We start from the raw sequence: 15,545 nt of genomic DNA on the forward strand, positions 1-15,545 counted from the left end.
TTCGGTGAGGAGGCGGGAAGCTGCTCCTTTCATTGTATTTCCAACATTTCCTCAAAGAGCATGAGGGGCCTCACGGTAGCATGGTGGTTAGCATCAATGCTTCACAGCTCCAGGGTCCCAGGTTCGATTCCCGGCTGGGTCACTGTCTGTGTGGAGTCTGCACGTCCTCCCTGTGTGTGCGTGGGTTTCCTCCGGGTGCTCCGGTTTCCTCCCACAGTCCAAAGATGTGCGGGTTAGGTGGATTGGCCATGCTAAATTGCCCGTAGTGTAAGGTTAATGGGGGGATTGTTGGGTTACGGGTATACGGGTTACATGGGTTTAAGTAGGGTGATCATTGCTCGGCACAACATCGAGGGCCGAAGGGCCTGTTCTGTGCTGTACTGTTCTATGTTCTATGTAGGGGAGCCAGGAGTTTACAAAGAGTACAGCTGACTGGGAGCAGAGACAGAGGGCAGAGTTCCAGCTAGTTCATAGGGCAGAATCTCAGCTACATACTGTACACCTGAAGGAAGGAGCAGTGCTCCTGAAAACTCGTGTTTGAAACATACCTAAGACTTCTTACATACTGTAAGGTAAGACTTGTTTTTTTGGGGGGGCAGCAAGCTATATTTGTCTCATTCAGCAGAATCTCCCATTTTAGAGGATTCACTTGAGAGAGTAGCAGCAGTTTTTAAAGTTTAAATCTTTATTTTTTTCCATTTTAAATCTTTCGGAATTCAGATCAATGGGGATGGAAGCTTGGGCAGTTTGCATGCTCCTCCTGTAGGATGTGGGTGACGAGGGACACCACTAGTGTCCCCGCTGACTACACCTGCAGGAAGTGCACCCAACACCAGCTCCTCAGAGACCGCATTAGGGAGCTGGATGAAGTTTGGATCATCCAGGAGGCAGAGTGGAGTTACAGGGAAGTAGCCACACCCTAGGGTCAGGACAAGAGTAGCTAATTTACAGGGAGTTAAATTGGAAGCTAAAGAGCAGGACAAGCCAAGTAGCAATCTGAGGACACAAAGTTTCTGGAGTTAAGGGCAGCACCCCTAGGGCAGTTTGCATGCTCCTCCTGTAGGATGTGGGTGATGAGGGACACCACTAGTGTCCCCACTAACTACACCTGCACGAAGTTTCTGGAATTAAGGGGCAGCCCCAATTTCCTCCCACAGTCCAAAGATGTGCAGGTTAGGTGGATTGGCTATGCTAAATTGCCCGTAGTGTCCTAAAAAGTAAGGGGTTTGAGTAAGGTGATCATTGCTCGGCACAACATCGAGGGCCGATGGGCCTGTCCTGTTCTAAGTGCACCCAGCTCCTCAGAGACCGCATTAGGGAGCTGGATGAAGTTTGGATCATCCAGGAGGCAGAGTGGAACATAGAACAGTACAGTACAAGACCTTCGGCCCTCGATGTTGTGCCGAGCAATGATAACCCTACTCAAACCCAGGTATCCACCCTATACCCGTAACCCAGCAACCCCCTTAACCTTACTTTTTAGGACAGTTACAGGGAGGTAGCCACACCCTAGGGTCAGGACCAGAGTAGCTAATTTACAGGGAGTTAAGTTGGAAGCTAAAGAGTAGGTTCTTTGGGGGTGAAGACAGGTGTGTCACGTGCTCAGGGAGTCCAGCGAACAATGCCCATATGTTCTGGGCATGCCCGGCACTGGAGGAGTTGGCGAGGACAGTGTTGAGGGTGGAGGGACCCAGGGTTCTCGTTCATTGGGGTTGTTGGGGGGGGGGGGGGGGGGGGGATGCGATACATGCATTGATCTGGTTATTATGGGTTATTTTGTTGCATTTAGTTATTCCAATAAAAATTATTTTAAAAAAAAAAAGTTGGAAGCTAAAGAGGACAAGCCGAGTAGTAATCTGAGGATTGCTGCCAGTGCCACATGCAAGTGAGGCAAGGAACAGAGGGAGTAGACTTGAACCCGTGGCAACAGGGCTGATGCAGGAGGGAAGTCATCAGCTATGTAGATCACTGGGATATCTTCTGAACAAGGTGGAACCTGTACATGAATGACGGGTTGCGCCTAAACGGGAGGGGCACCAATATCCTGAGTGGGAGGTTTGCTGGAGTTGATAGGGCAAAGTTGCACTCAGTGGAATGGGTTAAAGTTTCACAGGGACAGGAATCGTTATTAGATGTTCTGGAGTTGATAGTTTAGGGGGGGGGGGGGGGGGGGGGGGCAAGAAGGTAAAAGAGGTGGGAGTGCATCACAGCTGCAGAAAAGGAGGTAGTCGAGGAGGGTTCGCCTACTTAGTCAGTATGGGAGGAAGTCAGAAACAAAAAGGAGCAGTCACTTTATGGGAGTTTTCTATAGACCCCCAATAGCAGCAGAAAGGTGGAGGAACAGATTTGACGGCAGATCTTGTAAACATGCAGAAGAGTTGTTGTCATGGGTGACTTCAACGTACTGGATATTGACTGCAACCTGCATACTGCAAATGGTTTGGATGGAGATTTTGTCAGGAGTGCCCAGGAAGGATTCCTGACTCAACATGTAGATAAGCAGTCAAGGGGGAAGGCCATATTGAATTTGGTGCTTGGCAATGAACCAGGCCAGGTGCCAGGAGAACATTTCAGTACATGACCACAACTCCTTGACCTTCACCAGTCATGGAGGGGAACAAACAGTATGGCATGGTAGTTAATTGTGATGATGAAATTATACTGCTATTGGACAGGAGCTGAGGAGCATCAAGTTGTTCTCAGGGAAATGCACAACAGTAATGTGAGGATTGTGAAGGAGCACCTGCTGCAAGTGCTGGATAGTTTTAGCCCACTGAGACGAGGAAGGAATGACAAAAAGTGGAGCTTCTAGTCAAGAGGAAAAACAAAGCTTATGCTAGGTTGAGGAAACAAGGATCTGGCATGGATCTAAATTGAGGGAGACAAGGAGCCAGGAATGAACTAAAAATAAGACTTGAGAGCCAGAAGGGGCATGCAAAAGTCCTGGCAGGAAGGATTAGGGAAAACGCCAATATGTTCTACACTTGAGAAGAGGATGATCAGGGTGAGATTAGGGCCGATCAGGGATGGGGAGTCAGGGGAGGTTCTAAATTAATATTTTGCTTCAGTATTCACGAGAGGGACCTTGTTGCTCATGAGCACAGCTTGAACTAGGTTAATAGACTCAAACATGTTGATATTAAGGAGGTGCTGGAAATTGTGAAAAGCCTCAGGAATAGACAAGTCCCCTGGTCTAAACAGGATATACCCAAGGTTATTACAGGAAGCGTGGAGGAACAGAGGGATCTTAGGGTCCACATGCATAGATTATATGCATCTATGCATGTGGACCCCAAGATCCCTCTGTTCCTCCACGCTTCCTGTAATAAAGTTGCCACCCAGGTTGTTCACGGTCTACATTTTCTGTGCTCAAGAAAATTTTACAAGAGCAGCACAGTGGCGCACTGGGTTAACTCTGCTGCCTCACAGCACGACGGTCCCAGGTTTGATCCTGGCTGTAGGTCACAGTCTGGAGTTTGTATAGGCTAGCTGGATTGACTATACTAAATTGCCCTTTAATTGAAAAAATTAATTGGGTAAAATATTTTTCTTTAAAAGAAACTTACAAAACTGAAATGTAAGTATGTGATGATAATACAAAGTCAATTAATATCTAAGAGTCCAATCTTGATATTTAGAGTCAGAAATGTTTCATTTTCCTCACCAAGTTACTTCAAACATTTTAAAAATTCACTCAGGCACAGGGATCAAATTTTCCCAGCGTCACCCAAGGACAAAGAACCCCGACAGTCGATACCTACCAATACATCAGAACATGGAAAAGGCATATGACAAGTTAACTATGGAGGACATCATGGAAACACCAGAAGGCACTCCATCATGTTCAGATTCCCCATACAAGTTCAGAGCACAGAAAAAGACACACCTACAATTAGACACCAAGGGCAGAGTAGCTCAACTTGATCCTACTTGCACAACAAAACAAACAGGATAATCTTTGGCATCATTCACATTTTATTTCAGTTCGTTATCAAAATACAGTATACATGGAATAAAATGGTCCAATTTTCAGTGATTGGCTCTGCTTCACCTAGAAAGAAAAAGAAACATGGACATGAAAATTAGATGAATGGCAAAATAGCTTAAAGCTGCCTACCAGCTCTATTAAAGACTTGTTGGCACAGATCAGACAATTCATCTCATCTTGTGTCAGAGAGAGAGTTCAAGAATGTATTTCATCATTTCTATGCACAGCAAGCTGCAAATCAAATTAGCTACTCACTTGAAGGCTACCTCCCTCAGCTGTTTGAGAAACATGATGTCTGCTAAGTGGTGGCAGCTACCTCCCATCCCAAACCCTCCGTTCAGCTCACAAACCTGCACTGGTTGCTAGCTATTGCTCATATGCCTGTTCAAACCCCACACCCAAATGCATTCAATTCTGACAATAAACATAGAATGTTATACTATGCTCAAAATTTTCACTCTTCGCATATCTGGCTGAACATGGCTTTGCTGTTCCTTGGGATGAGGTCACATCAAGCAGTGGTGAGTGCTACCCACTGAACAGACACCATTCCCACAATTGAACACTGGCGACAAAATTGTACTCACCATGTCCTGATCCTGCAGTTTGATACAGCTGCCCTTAAAAAAAAAAAAAGACCACGCAGTTAACAGAAAGACAATAAATCACCAGACACTATGCAGACAGCAGTAAAACCTCAGATTAAAAAATGGAACGGAAGAGTTGAATCAGGGGGTTCATATGGCAGAATCAGCATCATAGGTTTCATAAAGTTTACAAGGACATTTGCCAGTTAATCAGTGCCGAAGCAGACATTCAAATAGTCCTAACCATGTCAATCAGCCAGACCAAAAACATTACACAGCTGCAATAGAAAAGCCAAAACTCACCAATATTTGTCGTGTAATCAGTGCTCCTTCAGCTGGGGAATTCTGCAACAGAAAGGCAATGTTAAGTCTTGCTGGAAATCTTGCTCCTTATCATATGATCAACATGTGCCTTAATCAGTTAGAGCTAATATCAGACAAGCCTTCACTTTGCAACTCAGGTCTCAAGTTCTCATCACAGGCACTCTCTATAAACAAGGGATTGGAGCAGCATACTTACTGTGCAAGTGCCACAATAGCTCCAAACCTGAGGAGAGAACAAAGGAAATCTATTATGCAGGCTCACAAAGGGCCTTTCAAATTGTAAAAAAGTTACTTCTGTCAGTTACTGGTTATCTCCTCATGTTTTCAGAGACCTAATTCACACATCATACAGAAAGTCAGACTAATACTAACTAATTGGGTCTAACTTTGAACATACACAGCAGTGACTCCATACCTGGACAATTGGTCCACTGGCAAACTTCACTAGTCCAAAGCAGAAACTGAAAAAGATGACATAACTAATTTAGAGCAGGAAACATTGCCATGTAAGTTTGTACATGTACAAGAGGAATGTCAGATAGGAGCGAAAGACTAAATGCTCATATCTTCATCAGAATCTGTTGAACTATGAGTTCATCATTCAATCCTCATCAAACCAAAAACACTGGCAATGAAGCTCCATGTGGTGGCCCAGAAACAGCAGCATTCAAGCTGCAGTTTCATTAATGATGTGCAGCAGAACGTTAAGTTACACATCAAGCTCAGATCTGCAACACTTAGCTGGTGTTATCCAGTCCATGAAACCTCCTGCTGCAGGAAAGTTCAATGTGCAGCTGCACAGCTATGGAGACCACAGGAGTGAACATTTTAACAGTTTCATCCCAGTCAATCCCATCTACTCACCCATTAGTCCTATCCTTGAACAACACAAGCATCTAGAAAATAAAATCATTGGACACTGAATAAAAGCAGCACACACAGGACAAGCAAACATCACAAGTGTTGAGTACAAAGCTCTTAAACTAGCATATGTAAAGTGAGCTGAAATGGCTTGGTGATCACAACACTGGGGATGTGATGGATTCAGAGTTCACTGAATGAGACAACTGAACCCAAAATGACCAAAGTCAGCAAGGCGCCACTGTCCCCAAATGCCTCAGCACCAGGGACCTGGGTTCAATTCCTGCCTTTGAACGGTTGGTACAAAATCAATGGGTTGATTATGGCCCATTTTCTGTCCCCGTCCCCCCGCCCAGGTTACAAGAACGGCTGTTTACAAACCCGTCAGGGGTTTCTCAGCTGTCAACAGAAAATATTGGACAATCTCAGATCTGCTCCCTTTTCTCTCCAGATGCCTACAGTCTGGATACTATACCAGCTGTCAATAGTTCAATAATTACTGACTTATAACTCAAAACACTACCTGCAAATACTTATTACTTTTAAAATCAAGATTAACAACTCTATGCACAAGCCCCTACATCAAATTCACTGTACTGCTATAGCCCAGGAAGACAGAATAACCCTCACCTTCATGTCGGTTATTTAACAACTGAAGATTACTCCACTGGCCTGGAGTACAAAGCAGGAATCTGAAAGACCAAGGATATGAATTCAGGGCAGGAAACATTGCCATGTAACTTCATACTTATGAAGAGAGGAAATGTCAGATAGGAGCGAAAGACAATGCTCAAATCTTCATCAGCATCTGTTGAACTATGAATTCATCATTCATTCCTCGAATAGACTGGAAACCCTGAAACAATGCACTCCCATGTGATTGCCCAAAAGGACAGCAGTTATACTCCAAACCATATAATCTAGAATGCACTGGAAGCAGATTAAATTGTAAATTTAGATGAATTTCACCACGGGCAAATTGGAAGAAGAATTCTGGGACCAATCGAACAAATCAACCAAAATCTACTGGGATGAAGGATGTGTAACTTCATACCAGAGGCTTAGTTTTAAAGGAGTGATCATTGTTACAGGGGTCAGAGAATTTGGTCCACTTACTTTCCATTAGTCTTGTTCTTGAACAATCCCAAGTAACCTAGAAAATTAAAATCACCCATTAGACAGAGGAATTGGAGACTACGCACCATTGACAGCTGGCAGATAAGGAAATGTCTTCCAAATGATTGGACTGGGGGTTGCAATTATCAAATATTTTTGTCTGAACAAAATGGGACATGGTACTCAAGTGTGGCCAATCCACCTCACCTGCACATGTTTGGTTTGCAGGGGTGAAACCCAGTGACCCTGGGTCAGGATCAAAGGGACATGTACCCTAGAGGTGGGCATAACTGTACTGGTTCAGTAATTACAGTCTCTTCACTCTATTTCAGAGAGATTCCCATTGATTGTAACGTTGACATCATCAGCAGTACAAATAAAACAACCACTACTAAGTTAAATTACAACATATTGCTAGACAGAAACATGCTAGTGCTATCCAGTAAAACTCACCTGAGGAACAGATTCCTGTCAGCTTCATCCATACCTGCAAGACAGTATATACAAAATTACATCTGTAACACCACAAAGGCCATTCAGTCTCCCATGTCTGAACCAGCTGTCCCCATTCCCCTGTTCTATGCAATTATCCAACAGCCTCTTGAATGCCACATTACCCAAATCTTCCCATCCTGTAGGTTGGCATCCAGAACTGGACTCCTAGCTAAAGGTGTAACTAGTGTTTTGCTCATCAGCGTAACAACCATACACAAAAACTAGAGTTTATCCAGCCCTCCCAAGCCTGATCTGTCATTCAATATCATGGCTGATATTTGAGAACTCAGCTTCACTTACCAACATACTCTCCATAACCCCCTGTTCAAAAATGAGTTCCTCTTCAATGTCTGAAACTTGCCCCCCTTATTTTGAAGCTATGTTCCCTAGTTTTAGTTTCACCCACCAGTGGAAACAACTTACATGCTTCGGTCTCATCCAGAGCGAGGCAAAAAGCTTCCACCTATCTAGTCACCTTCAATGATCTATGCATATATACACACACCCAGGTCCCACCCTATTTACATTGCCCATCCACTTTCTGCATTAAATTTAACCAGCCAGATTAATACAGTCCGACTAGTTGCAGTCAATCATGTGCCTCAGATGAAACGTCAAGGTGGGTTTGCACTCGTCATCCCTCAGTCGAGAGTAGCAAATAATCATCATCACTGTGCACACAGATAAAGATGGTAAGTTCTGTTGACTCACATTAGGACATCTCAGCTGTAAAATACCATTTTGAAATTTCAGACATAGTACAGGGGAAAGAGTGAGGCAGCAGTTACCTGTTCAGGCGAAATGGAGAGTTCAGCAGAGTAGAATCAAACCTGCAATGAGAGCACAGCATCACTTGCATGCCCCTCAACAAGTGAATCTTGCAAATGAGAGCCACAAGCCTCATTCAGAAATATGTTTTCAGAAATATTTCTGACCACTACTCATTAATCATTGGCAGTTAAGACAGAGCAAGACAAAGTTTTATTGTAAAAAAATTAAAACGCAGAGCTCAAAACCCCAGACCACTCACCCTCCTCATGGTGGTGGTGTTGAAACTGCCAAGATACGGCCAACAGCTCAGTCTCCCTGTGGACCATCCAGTCCGTGGAGACGCATGGACCCGACTCACTCGGCGCTCCCTCAGTGGTGATGGAAATCCTGGAAAGAGGGGGAAACAAGTCAGAAAGCGGCAGAAGCCCCCCGGAAAGGCCATCCCCTCACAGTAGGATCCACGCTCTCAGTATGTTGGAGTCTCATCACAGCTGCTCGGATGTCCCTACCAACATAGACTCATCACAGCAGGATCCCCACCTCTAGAACGGGTTCCACGGTCCAGCCCCTGGGTGCAGGGCCTTCATGTCCCAGGGGCCGACCGCCATTAAACTAAAAGCAAAACGTAGAGATCCGAAATGGAGTACACCAGAGCGGGGATGACTCCCAGTGTCAGTAGAAACGTGAACCGGTAAACTGACTCTCGCCCGAAGCCCCATTACGGGGGCTGGGGCTTCTGCCGCCCCTTCCCCAGTCTGTGTGCGGTCTGCCCCGGGACCTCAACCCTCACCACGCGGCCGCCTTTCCCCGCTCAGCCTCTTGTTGCAGTAACCTACCCATAACTCTGCGCCGCTGAATGAGGCCGAGGCACTCCCGCCGCCGCCTTATATAGGCAGCTCGCCCTACGCACAGGCCGACGGGATTCCAACGGTCAGTTCCGAACGTGCCATTTGGAGGCCCGTGTTCTATTGGTTGAGCATGCCGTCAATCAGGCGGTCAGCCACGCACTATGCGGTCCCATTGGTCAAAAGCTGGGCTAGGGAGGCGGAATCAAATGGCATCACAGCTCCATTGCCAACACACTCGACTGTTACCCGGGGTTTCCCGAGCTGGCAGGCAGGGGTGAGGCCTACTCATTTTTGGTGTAAATTAAAGCCTGTATTGGAGTCTGATTTGGTTCACTAGATAAGAAGGCTGCCCTATCAAGAGAGACTGATTAAATTCGGGCTATATTTTCTGGAGTTTCGCAGAACGAGAGGTGATTTCATTGAAACCTATAACATTCTGAAAGGGTTGTCAGCGCAGATCAAGGTTAACAACTCCTGATGAAAGATTTAAGGACAGTTTGGTGTTGCTGCAAACCTGCAATTGTGGCCGGACGGGCAAGTTGCGGTCAGAGCATTATAGACGCACCAAACTCAAAACAATCACAATTACGGGAAACATGGGGCTGGATTCTCTGTTTGGACGACTAAGTTCCCATGCAGGAACCGCGCCGTGCATCATGGTGGACTGAGCCCGCAGACCCAGACCACAAATTAAGGGCGAAATTCTCCGACCCCCACGACGGGTCGGAGAATAGCGGGAGGGCCTTCCCGACATTTTTCCCGCCTTCCCGCTATTCCCCCCCCCCCCCAAACTCCCGACACGAATCGCTGCCGCCGTTTTTTTACGGCCGGCAGCGATTCACAGCTGTTCGATGGGCCGAAGTCCCAGCCCTTTACGCTGTTTTTACGAACGGCAAACAGACCTGGTCTGGCCGTTCGTAAAAACGGCGGGAACAACTCGCTTTTTATAACCATGGCACCGATTGGCACGGCAGTACCACGGCCGTGCCAAGGGTGCCATGGGCCCGCGATCGGTGGGCACCGATCGCGGGCGGTGGGCACCGATCGCGGGCAGCGGGCCCGATGCCCGCGCACTATTTGTCCTTCCGCCGCCCCGCAGTATCCATTCGCGGGGCGGCTGAGGGGCATCCCGGCCCGCGCATGCGCGGGTTTCGCGCAAATACGCGATGACGTCATCCGCTCATGCGTGGGTTGGAGTCTTCCAATCCGCGCATGCGCGGCTGACATATGACGCGTCAGCCGGCGCTAACTCCGGCAAGCAGGCTTAACGAAATTCGTTAAGCCCGTGATGCCGGAGCTTGCGGCGTCGGGCTGCTAGCCCCGACCGGGGACCAGAATCGGTTCCCGGTCGGGAAGGGGCGCGCTGTCGTCAAACCCGCCCGGGTTTGACGCCAGCCTTACGATTTCTCCCGTTTTGGGAGAATCGCGCCCGTAGTTCCCCCCTTCGGTCGCAAGCGTGATCACCCGCTCACATTTATCCCAGCCCCGAATAAAGCCTCCCCCTGCCCGCAGATCGGCCTTGCACCGACTGGCAGCGCCAGACTGAGTCCGCAGCCATCACGCTAAGTTCATGACTGGTGAGATCATGAGAGTCCCACACTGTTGGGAACTCGGCCGGTCGGGGACGGAGCATCGCGGGGCAATGGCCTGAGGCCATGGATACGTGGCGCGGCGTACTCCTAGAATATGGGGCGCGATTCTCCCAAAACGGGAGAAATCGTAAGGCTGGCGTCAAACCCGGGCGGGTTTGACGCCAGCCCCCCCCCTTCCCGACCGGGAACTGATTCTGGTCCCCGGTCGGGGCTAGCAGCCCGACGCCGTAAGCTCCGGCATCACGGGCTTAACGAATTTTGTTAAGCCCGCTTGCCTGAGTTTGCGCCGGCTGACGCGTCATATGACGTCAGCCGCGCATGCGCGGATTGGAAGACTCCAACCCGCGCATGCGCGGATGATGTCATCGCGTATTTGCGCGAAACCCGCGCATGCGCGGGCCGGGATGCCCCTCAGCCGCCCCGCGAATGGATACTGCGGGGCGGCGGAAGGAGAAATAGTGCGCGGGCAGCGGGCCCGCTGCCCGCGATCGGTGCCCACCGATTGCGGGCCCATGGCACCCTTGGCACGGCCGTGGTACTGCCGTGCCAATCGGTGCCATGGTTATAAAATGCAAGTGTTTACGGCCGTTTTTACGAACGGCCAGACCAGGTGTGTTTGCCGTTCGTAAAAACAGCCGTAAAGGGCTGGGAACTCGGCCCATCTATCAGCTGTGAATCGCTGCCGGCCGTAAAAAAACGGCAGCAGCGATTCGTGTCGGGAGTTGGGCGTGGGGGGGGGGGAGAATAGCGGGAGGGCGTCGGAACAGCGTGGCCGTAAAATTTTACGAGCCACGCTATTCTCCGCACCGTCGGGAGTGCGGAGAATCTCGCCCATGGTGCTTTTCAGGGGGCTGAAAATCCAAAAACCGCCGCTGCCCCCAATATTGGCGTCAAAAGGAATTCTCTGCCCCATGGCCGAACACAATTTCGGGGAGCGGAGTATCCAGCCCATGATGTCCCCACTCTCCAGCAGCCAGAGGCAGACAACTGTCCCAATAATGTGACCAATATTATACAATGCAGGACTTTGAAAAGGGACTTTGGCGAATGTTCGACTGTGATGTAATTCTGCCCGCTGTTTATTGGGACTGGTTCTCTGTAGATGGTTAGGCATGTGCACAGAGCCTTTGATGCAGCTCCATTACCATTATCCCAGACTGACAAATCCAAACCCTGTTGTCTCCTATACTTCAATTTCAAGTTTCCAACTATTTTGATTGAACCAATTTAAACTAAATTTGACAAATTAAAAGGGCAGTCCTTTAAAGGGATACTGCCTTAAACAAAGAGCAAATGTAATGTCAAACCAAAATGTGATTTAAAGGGACGATGAGGCAGCCCACACCCTGTGAAACCCCGTGGATACCGCATGCTCCTCATCCAGGGACACCCAGCTGTGAATGTAGTCACAGTAGAGGGGCAGACAGTCAGGTCAGATGACCTCCTCGGTCACCTGCTGCATGGACCTGTTTATGGCAAGTTTGGCCAGGCCCAGGAGCAGGTTCACAAGGAAGTCCTCCCTCCCCGCCTCACTCCGCACCGGGTCCTCATAGATCAGGAGCGTGGGGCTGAAGTGCAAACAAAACGGCAACAAAGGTTTTTTCTAAAAAGCAGGTGCAGTCTAAAACATCTAACATACACATGATCCACGACTCCACAAGGCTGCAAAAAAGGGGGCCAACTTGGTAGTGAATGATCCGATGCAGTCCACGGTTATATAGGATTTCTGCGTGCAACACCCTCCACCGCAGGTCGCGAGTTTAAGGGTTGAAGAACTCCTCTGTAGAGGGACCTCCAGTGAGGACCTCTGCCACCGGACAATATTTCAAGTTTCCAGTGGGTGGAATTGTCTTAATTCAATCCAGAGTTCAATAATGAGGAAATTACTTCTCCGTGAGCTGGAACAAGGCAGTGCCTTGGTTGAATACTCAATATTAACTAATTACATCTGTGCAGCATTGTTTTAATGGTGTGATAAGAAACGAAGTTGATTGACAACCAAAATGCATCCAAGGAAACATTCGGATAGGTGACCAACAGCTTGGTCAGAGGTAGCTTTTAGCAACCGTTTTTAAAGGAGCTGGAGAGGTTTGGAGAGGAAGTTCCTGAGCTGAGGGCTCAAGCAGCTGAAGACACCACTGCTGAGCAGATGAGAAATTATGTGATTTGCAAGAGGCCAGAATTGGAAAACCGCAGGACTGCAGATGGTCACACCATATGGATAATTTGCAGATGATAGGTTGGAAAGCAGGCAGTGAAGAGGAGATAAAGATTATAGATAGGTCAGGAGATTGGACCAAAGTTCAACAGATGGAGTTTAATGTGATAAGTGTGACGTTATCCATTTTGCCACCAGAAATTGAAAAGTAAATTATTATCAAAATGCAATGCAGGTTCAAAATGCATCAGGGCAGAGGGATCTGGGTGCCTTTGTTCATGAATCGCAGAAAGTCGGTAGGCAGGTACAAAATGTAATTTAAAAAGGCAAATGGAATTAGTGTTTATTGCAAAAGGTCTGGAGTTTAAAAGTAGAGAAGTTTTGTTGCAATTGTATAGGGTGTGGGTGAGACCACATCTGGAGTGTTGTGACCAACTTTGGTCTCCTTATTTGAGGAAGGATCTGGTGGCATTGGAGGCAGTTCAGTGGATATTCACCAGATTGATTCCAGGGATGAAGAGGTTGATGTATGAGGAGAGATGAAACAGTTTAGGATTATACTCGCAGGAGTCTAGAAGGGTGCGAGGGATCGGATCGAGGTACTAAACGGGATTGATAAAGTAAACATAGACAAAATGTTCCCCCTTGTAGGGCAATCCAGAACGAGAGGTCACAGATATAATTTGAGAGACGATAAAAGGGCGGCATGGTAGCATAATGGTTAGCACTGTTGCTTCACAGCTCCAGGGTCCCAGGTTCACAGAGGTCACTTGGGGTTACTGCACATTCTCCCCATGTCTGCTTGGGTTTCCTTTGGGTGCTCCTGATTTTCTCCCACAAGACCCGAAAAATGTGCTTGTTAGGTGAATTGGACATTCTGAATTCTCCCCCTGTGTAACCGAACAGGCGCTGTAGTGTGGCGACTAGGGGATTTTCACAGTAACTTCATTGCAGTGTATTTTTTTTTTTAATTTAGTGTACCCAATTATTTTTTGCCAATTAAGGGCCAATTTAACGTGGCCAATCCACTGACCCTGCACATCTTTGGGTTGTGGGGGCGAAACCCACGCAAACACGGGGAGAATGTGCAAACTCCACTCGGACAGTGACCCAGAGCTGGGATCGAACCTGGGACCTCGGCACCCTGAGGCTGCAGGGCTAACCCACTGTGCCACCGTGCTGCCCGTCATTGCAGTGTAATGTAAGTCTACTTGTGACACTAATAAAGATTATTATTAGATTTAGAACTGAGGGATGAGGAGGCACTACTTCTTGCAGAGGGTGGTGAATTTGTGGGACTCGCTGCCCCATAGTGCGGTGGAATCAGAGTCATTAAATGGTTTCAAGAAGGAGATCAATATATTTCTGATTTTTAAAACGGGTTAAAAGGATATGGAGAACAGGGAGGGAGATGGATTTTAGACCAGGAAAATATCAGCATGATCTGATTGGATGGCGGAGCAGGCTCGAGGAAATTTACCTATTTCTGCTCCTAATTCCTGTGTTCCTGTAACATGGATTGGGCTCAGAACTCATTTATGATTCACCCCAACCAGAACGAGAAGGTTCTAGTCTCTGCTGGCCTTGAACTCTCTGAGCTGGCACCTCTGCTGCTTATATTCCATTGAATCTCTCCAGTACAAGTATTACTGGATTGAATGAAGTCTTGAATGAAGTCTTGAATGGGCTTTTACATAGATATAGAATTTACAGTGCAGAAGGAGACCATTCGGCCCATCGAGTCTGCACCGGCTCTTGGAAAGAGCACCCTACCCCCTACCCAAGGTCAACACCTCCACCCTATTCCCATAACTCAGTAACCTCACCCAACACTAAGGGCAATGTTTGGACACTAAGGGCAATTTATCATGGCCAATCCACCTAACTCGCACATCTTTGGACTGTGGGAGGAAACCGGAGCACCCGGAGGAAACCCACGCACACACGGGGAGGATGTGCAGACTCCGCACAGACAGTGATCCAAGCCGGAATCGAACCTGGGACCCTGGAGCTGTGAAGCGATTGTGCTATCCACAATGCTACCGGGCTTAATCCTATCCCTGCTCCATATGTTCCTGCATCAGTGAGACTAGATTTATAAACCATTCATGTGTTACCAATGAGCACCCACATAGCTTAGCTAACAGACCAATACTTCATCTTATACATCACACTGACAGTTGCATCTAATGTTGAACAAGGCCAGCAGACAAGACTCTTTAAAAATAATATAATAATCTTTATTGTTACAAGTAGGCTTACATTAACGCTGCAATGAAGTTACTGTGAAAAGCCCCTAGTCGCCACATTCCGGCGCCTGTTCGGGTCCCAGAGGGAGAATTCAGAATGTCCAAATTACCTAACAGCACGGGCGGTATTCTCCGCTCCCGATAAAAATCGTGATGGCCGTCGTGAAATCGGCCGAGGTTCACGACGGCCTCGGGGCCCACTCCCCGCATCTAATTCACCCCCACCCGGGGGGCTAGGAGCGGGCCTCTGTCTTATCCGGCCGCGACCTCATTGTGCCGGAAATGACGCGCAAAACGGCGCATTTGTGAGGTCATCTGCGCATGCGCGGGTTGCCGGTTCCAACTCGCGCATGCACGGATGACTTAATCGCGCAGACAGCGCGAACTGCGCATGCGTGGTGGCCGTCTTTCTCCTCGGCCGCCCGGCAAGACGTGGTGGCTTGATCTTGCCGGGCGGCGGAGGGGAAAGAGTGCGTCTGTTTTGGACACTGGCCCGACGATCGGTGGGCACCGATTGCGGGCCTGTCCCCTCCCGAGCACAGTCGTGGTGCTCCCG

At 48.1% G+C, this 15,545-nt stretch overlaps 4 non-coding genes across 4 annotated transcripts; all 4 read right to left on the reverse strand.

The window, feature by feature from the left end:
• Positions 1-4,681: 4,681 nt before the first annotated feature.
• Positions 4,682-4,753, reverse strand: LOC119965539. Its single transcript, XR_005460548.1, has one exon. It is a non-coding gene; the product is annotated as a small nucleolar RNA SNORD47 (small nucleolar RNA).
• A 672-nt stretch (positions 4,754-5,425) lies between these two features.
• Positions 5,426-5,509, reverse strand: LOC119965540. Its single transcript, XR_005460549.1, has one exon. It is a non-coding gene; the product is annotated as a small nucleolar RNA snR60/Z15/Z230/Z193/J17 (small nucleolar RNA).
• A 1,009-nt stretch (positions 5,510-6,518) lies between these two features.
• Positions 6,519-6,600, reverse strand: LOC119965541. The gene has a single exon (XR_005460550.1). It is a non-coding gene; the product is annotated as a small nucleolar RNA snR60/Z15/Z230/Z193/J17 (small nucleolar RNA).
• Positions 6,601-7,169: 569 nt separating this feature from the next.
• Positions 7,170-7,249, reverse strand: LOC119965537. Its single transcript, XR_005460546.1, has one exon. It is a non-coding gene; the product is annotated as a small nucleolar RNA SNORD79 (small nucleolar RNA).
• Positions 7,250-15,545: the final 8,296 nt, after the last annotated feature.

Source organism: Scyliorhinus canicula, chromosome 4, assembly GCF_902713615.1.
Source record: "Scyliorhinus canicula chromosome 4, sScyCan1.1, whole genome shotgun sequence".
Classification (NCBI taxonomy): Eukaryota; Metazoa; Chordata; class Chondrichthyes; order Carcharhiniformes; family Scyliorhinidae; genus Scyliorhinus; species Scyliorhinus canicula.